General features: G+C 44.2%; 2 long non-coding RNA genes across 5 annotated transcripts in view; both read left to right on the top strand.

The window, feature by feature from the left end:
• The first annotated feature begins 3,804 nt into the window (after positions 1-3,804).
• Positions 3,805-4,315, top strand: LOC142889686 (uncharacterized). Its single transcript, XR_012926879.1, has 3 exons — positions 3,805-3,961; positions 4,044-4,139; positions 4,240-4,315. It is a non-coding gene; the product is annotated as an uncharacterized LOC142889686 (long non-coding RNA).
• A 21-nt stretch (positions 4,316-4,336) lies between these two features.
• The window catches only part of LOC142889680 (uncharacterized), an 81,338-nt gene continuing 79,674 nt past the window's right edge, over positions 4,337-6,000 (top strand). For 2 of the 4 annotated variants that reach the window (XR_012926871.1, XR_012926870.1), the window contains exons 1-2: positions 4,337-4,819; positions 4,963-5,258. This is a non-coding gene — a long non-coding RNA (uncharacterized LOC142889680). Of the gene's footprint in view, positions 4,820-4,962; positions 5,259-5,468; positions 5,542-6,000 lie in introns of those variants that run through there. The other 2 variants (XR_012926869.1, XR_012926872.1) reach the window with 2 other exon arrangements.

Genomic DNA, 6,000 nt, shown 5'->3' with positions numbered 1-6,000 from the left:
CTGAATCCTCAGTGGAAGAAAACCAAACCAAACCAGGAATGTGTTCCTGTATCTACGTGAATTTATTTCCATCACGTCAGTCTGGACTCTGGCTGTTTGACGGACAGAAGTCAATGGTGTATCATCTTTATATATTTGTGTATGTATTTATAATGTCAGCTCTGTTTTCTGTTCAGTTTTTTTCCTGTCTGAAATGTGTCCTGTTGGCCACTGAGTGGCGCAGTCGGCCCTGTGTGGATCTTCTTGGTGTTCCAGGTGCTGGAGAGTGATTGGCTGGTGCCACTATTGAAGGAGGACGACCACAGCGCACATCACCAGGTGCCCCGTTCAGAAGGAGAAGAAGAAGATTTCTTGATTTTAATTTTGAAAAATAACATCTAATTGCCGCTCTTATTTAGATTCATAAATCAAACAAAATAAATAAATACAGAAATAAATAAATGAATAAAACTTTTACATAAGCATGTCACTAAAGAATAATTCCCCCTTTGTCACCACACACAACGCATCGTTAAAAGTCCACATTTCACAAAAAAAAACCTCCAAGTCCCCTGCCCTCCTGTAAAACATGAAATCAACACGTAGTCTGGACTGGATCAATTTCTTGCATATGACGGAGGGATCGACCTCTGCCCCATCATTTGTCTTCCTCTTACGGCTCAACCACACCCCCAGCTTAGTCTGGCTTAAAACCAAGTTTAAAACCTGGCCTTTCCTCTTGCTCTGGCGACTGTATTGTAATATATAACAATAAATTGCACAGTTCCGCATTGCATAAATGAGGCACATAAAAGCCGAAAAACACAGCCCTCAAGTCATCTCTGAGACCAACTATCCTGCACACCCGTTACACAGAGACGGAAGATTCTGTACTACCAATTGTCAAAGAGGCTCCAGATGTCAATCTGGTATTTGAGCCCGGACCATCAAGAGAAGCTCCAGTCGATGAAACTGAGAACTGGAGAGGCATCGGCATTCCACCCAAGAAGAGGAAAGGGTCTTCCTACCTCTGTCCTTGTCCTGAGTGGTTCCACGCCGATCCATCTGTGACAACCAAGAAAATAAAGGTTGCGTTGTTAAGGAATGGAAATATCAACAACACAAGAGTCTGTGTACTAAACACGTGTGTGTTTGATGTCTTCTGTCAGTGCTTGTGTCGTACTTACTCTGACAGTGTTAATTTCCAAAACCTGGTTAATGGTGAGGAAACTGACAACCAGCTACTTCAGTTGGTGAAAGCCATCACAACTGAGGGAGTGTCTCAGCAGATGCATTTACAGAGGGCACAACTGTTGGGTACACTGTTTGAAAGTGCACCGTCGAGTTCGGGCACCCTGCAAATTGATGCACAATGCAATATTACTGCCATCATTCAGAGGACAATGAGGAACATCGCAAGTGTTTACATCAGAAAACAATGTTCCTCAGAGCATTGTCGACTCCATACACCAACAACAAGGGAAGTTCCACTTGTGTGCCCATCCATTGCTGTCCTACAGGAATCTGGAATGGCTCATCTTCAAACAGCCATAGAACAAGGACTGAGCCTTCCAGAGTCTCCCTGCCTCAGGCCAAATCCTGCCCCATCTCAGGTCCCATCTGCTGACAGAGGCACAACTGTGAGAGAGGAACGATGTCCTGGGACAGTTACTCACAGCTATGGTGTTGGAGACATGTTATGGTTTGACACAGACCTTGAAAGGTGCCCCTCCAATTGCCCCCCCCAAAACAATACTTGCCAGCGAGAACTTTTGATGAATGAATTTCCCCTCAATTTGATTCTCCAAGGCAAGAAATTCATCCTAAGGGCAATAATTGCTTTTCGAGGAGGACTGACACCATTATGTGTCTTATTGCCGGAGGGCTCATTGTGTCTGGGAGCTCTATGAGGACCTGAGAAGTGGAGTGCAGACAGCATCAGAAACTGTCAAGCCTTCAGGCTGTGTTATACTGCACATAGAACAACACAATCCATTTAAGGGCCTTACGCAGTGTTGTATTGTACACAGTTGTACATGTTCTGGTTGTTAACTTTTGCAAAACTGCATTATAAATGAGTTTTAGACCTCAATGTGTCTTAATTAACTTTTTGCAGTTGGTCATAATTGCTAAAGATGAGGACAACGTGTTGAAGAAGAAGCAATAGTGGAGGTTGTAACCTGTACTTGGGGACAGAGAACACAAAAGCCCCCCCCAAACCATCCACCAGTTAGTTATATGTTATTTAAATTTTAAAATAACGAAGAAGTACGGAGATGATCTATCAGACACATTCCTCTTTGCAGATGGGCCAACTAGTTTTGAAGCTGCTTGAGCCTCAGAATGGCAGTCATGAGCAAGCGGGCATCTCCAGCACTAAGGCAGTGGAGCTGCCGACCACAAGAGAAGAATCAACCAGTCCATTGAAACCATTTGTTTGGTCTAGTGAGTGGCAACAGTTCTTTGAGGATCTTTAGTGCCTTCTCAGCTGTAACCCTGTAGTGTCTGCTCCAAATTTTTCCTCATTGGCTAGAAGCCCCAAATTTGACGTGGATGTGTCTTCGGGGATCCTGATGAAGCAGCAAGTGGCCCCATGTCTCTAGGACAAAGTTGACCTTTGACCCTCATAGACTTGTATGGCATTAGGGTTAGCGATAACCCTTTAGACAACAGTTTCCAGCTGTAGGAGAATTAACTGGCTGTTTGTGAGGAGTTCTGACAAGGTGATCCACCTGGTTAAAAACAGGGAGGTTTCCCAACAATATGTAGAAGAATATGGCCAAGGGCCAATTCCAATTCCTCTATTAATCCTCAATCTCAACCTTCGCCCTTAACCCTCAATCTTTTGCCCTCAAAAATAAGTGTAAGGGCTATCTTGTGACTTGTGAAATGGGATACCCCTTAAGTGCAGTTACGTCTTCAGACTGTGGGGGGCGGCCTTACGCCAAAGAAAATACTCAGAAAATACTTCCATTTGTAGCTTGCTTTTTTCATCGCCATTTTTCGAAGATGTCCTGGCGAAAATACGTAATGCTTTCTGGGTAGCCCTTACTCCCAAGGGTGGTGCCGGAGAATGTCAATATTGAGGGCGATACAGCCGCAACTTGACGTTCTGAGAATCGGGACAGCACTTGCACTTCGCGGGAGCGCACATTTTTGAGATTGAGGGTTAAGGGAGGAATTGGAATTCACCCCAACTGTCTCTCACCAGTGACTTTTCTCTGGAAATAATGAAGATCACCTGCAGTTGAACTGTCAAGCAAGCTCCTCAGTGGAGCGATGCACATTATGAACTAGCTGCCATTCATCTGTCAGTTGTTACCTGTGAGTATTTACATCGTGTGTTTGTGTGTGTGTGTGTGTGTGTGTGTGTGTGTGTGTGGCTGTTCTTCATAAAGTCAGACATTGGCAGCAGCAGCTACAGGACACAGTTTCTATCATTCTGTCCCACATTTTGATTGGCTCTCAGCAACAAAGTGAAGCTGCTGTTGGCCAGAAATGATGATTTTAATGAAGATGTTTTGAAGAAGTTGTAATTGTCTTCGATTGTTTTCAGTTTATTGCATGAACAGTCTGTTGGTTTGATGTTTAACTTTCCTTCCTTCTTCTGTTCAGATTTTCTCCTGAAGCTTCTTCACTGATGAATATTTGACCTTTGTTTAATGGACACAAGGCTGTTTGTCTCTTTTGTCTGCAGGGATGAACTTTGTTACCATGTTGTTGTTTTTCTCCTCCGTCTTTACCAGTGACACGAACTGAGAACCATCAGTTGTCCTGATATGTGACATCACAAGGTACAAAGTGAGGTGGCTGGATGATGGAGAACCTTATTTACCTGAACCCAGGTATGGATGCCAAGAAACTGTATGAATGTGTCAACACCGTGAGGAGCAACTCCAGGAGGAGCTCTTCTCCTGTGAGGTGTGGAGGACTGCTTCTGCTGATGATGTTCAGCTGTTTCCTCTAATCCGTCAGACAGAAGGTCAGACTGGGACCAGTAAAGTGAAATCTGTTGCCAGAAAAGGAGAAACTGATTTTTTGTTTTTTGGTCTCTATTTGTCCAGGCCCCGATACATCAGCAACACTGACCACCATGTGGTATTGTGCCTCTGGGAGCACTGGGAACACTGGTGGGAACTCTGAGGAGCCTCAGCCTGGAGGTGGTTCAGCTACGTGTGGTGGATCTTGTTTCTTCAGACTCTGGAGGATTCACCTCTGAAACAAGTCAAGTTTCAAATTAAGGTATTTTTCTTCTTCCAGGCTGGTGGCGCCACCTTGTGGCAGTTTTTCTTGTGGTCGTCGTCATGTGCATCCTGGTGGACTTTCTACTTTGAAAAGAGCCAATTTCTGAAGGCAGATGACAGAGAGGCACACAACACAATGACACCTGCAGTTTTGTAGAACAGACAGTGGAGACAGAAATTAAGAGACTCCTGCAGTTCGGAAGTCATTTCTCCTCCCTTGGCTTTGGTTTCACACTAAACTGCAACTTCCTGTCATGATGCCATATTTAAAACAAAAAACTTTCGATATAAAGCCTCAGTTCCTCAGAAGACGGCAGCTGAATGTCTTGTGGCAGAAATATTTTCCAGGCTGCCAGGTTTCAGAAAGCTGAACTGATCTCCTCTGTTTTCCAATTTGAGCACCTCAGAGACTCCAGAGAAAAGATACAACTCTCAAACATCAGAGATCTTTTTTTCTTTCAACTTCGTCTTCAAAGTTAGCAGAGTGATGGCTGTCGGTAGCACAGGGGTGGAGGAGCGAGACGGAAGAACCTTTGGAAGCCAGAGGGTGAAGATGTGTGTGAGTGTGTTTGCCACACTCATCATCTCTGTTGCAGGTAAGAACTGAAAAAATGCCAAAGACTTTTTCACAAACGATGGTGCCAATGTTGAGATGGAGGAACTGAGGTTTGCTTTCTAACATCCTGAGTTCAATACAGTCTGGAAATGCTTCCACTTGATGTTTCCTATATTCTTACAGTTGCAGAGCCTCAGTTTGTTGCCATCAGGAACGGAGACAACCTTACTTTACCCTGTGGACAACAGCTTCCCAGCTGTAGGGGAATTCACTGGCTGTTTGCTGGGAGCTCTAACGAGACATTTCGCCAAAACAAGGAGGTTTCCCAACAATATGTAGAAGAATATGGCCAACTGTCTCTCACCAGTGACTGGAAATAATCAAGATCACTGAGGAGCTTGTTGGACAGTTCACCTGCAGAAGGAGATGGAGTGGTTCAATTCAAGATCTGGCCACCATTTATCTGTCTGTTATTTCCAGTGGGTATTTACAACTAATCTAAAGTGTGTGTGTGCGTGTGGGTCACCCTGTTTTGGCTCTCCACCATGGAGCCTGATTCTTGGAGGAATGGGCAGAGATGATGAGGAATATTTGACCTTTGATTCCTGGAAACGAGGCTGTTTGTGTCTTTTGTCTGCAGGGGTGAACTTTGTTACCATGTTGTTGTTTTTCTCCTCCGTCTTCACCAGTGACCAGAACTGAGAACCATCAGTTGTCTACTCTGTGGCATCACAAAGTTCCTGTATATACAAATTAAGGTATTTTTCTTCTTCCAGAATGGTGGCGCCACCTTGTGGCAGTTTTTCTTGTGGTCGTCGTCATGTGCATCCTGGTGGTCTTTCTACTTTGGAAGAGAGCCAAAGGTGGGAGCATCTTTTCCACTCATGAAACTTTGTTCTGAGGAGAACTTTGCATTCAGGAGCTGAGATTTGACTGTCTGTGTCTCCGTCTGAAGGCAAGACGAAATTTAAGGCGGAGAACACAGTGAGTGAAATTGTGTTTTTGCACAATTTGGGCTTAAAGTCACTTCATTTGTGTCATTTAAAAACAGACTGTTCTTTGAGTTGTTTTAACACTGGTAAAAAAAAAACACAAACTGACAAGAGCTGAGTCATCTAAAAATAGAATATTTTGAACAACACATGGTGAACAAACACACAGGAAGTCCTAACTCGCAGCTGTGTGTGCTTGGATGTAGGTGGAGCTGGTTGTCAGCTACAC

Source organism: Nelusetta ayraudi, unplaced genomic scaffold, assembly GCF_046127955.1.
Source record: "Nelusetta ayraudi isolate G7.1 ecotype Tasmania unplaced genomic scaffold, CSIRO-AGI_Nayr_v1 ptg000023l, whole genome shotgun sequence".
NCBI lineage: Eukaryota > Metazoa > Chordata > Actinopteri > Tetraodontiformes > Monacanthidae > Nelusetta > Nelusetta ayraudi.
This window is presented reverse-complemented; position numbering and strand designations above follow the sequence as displayed.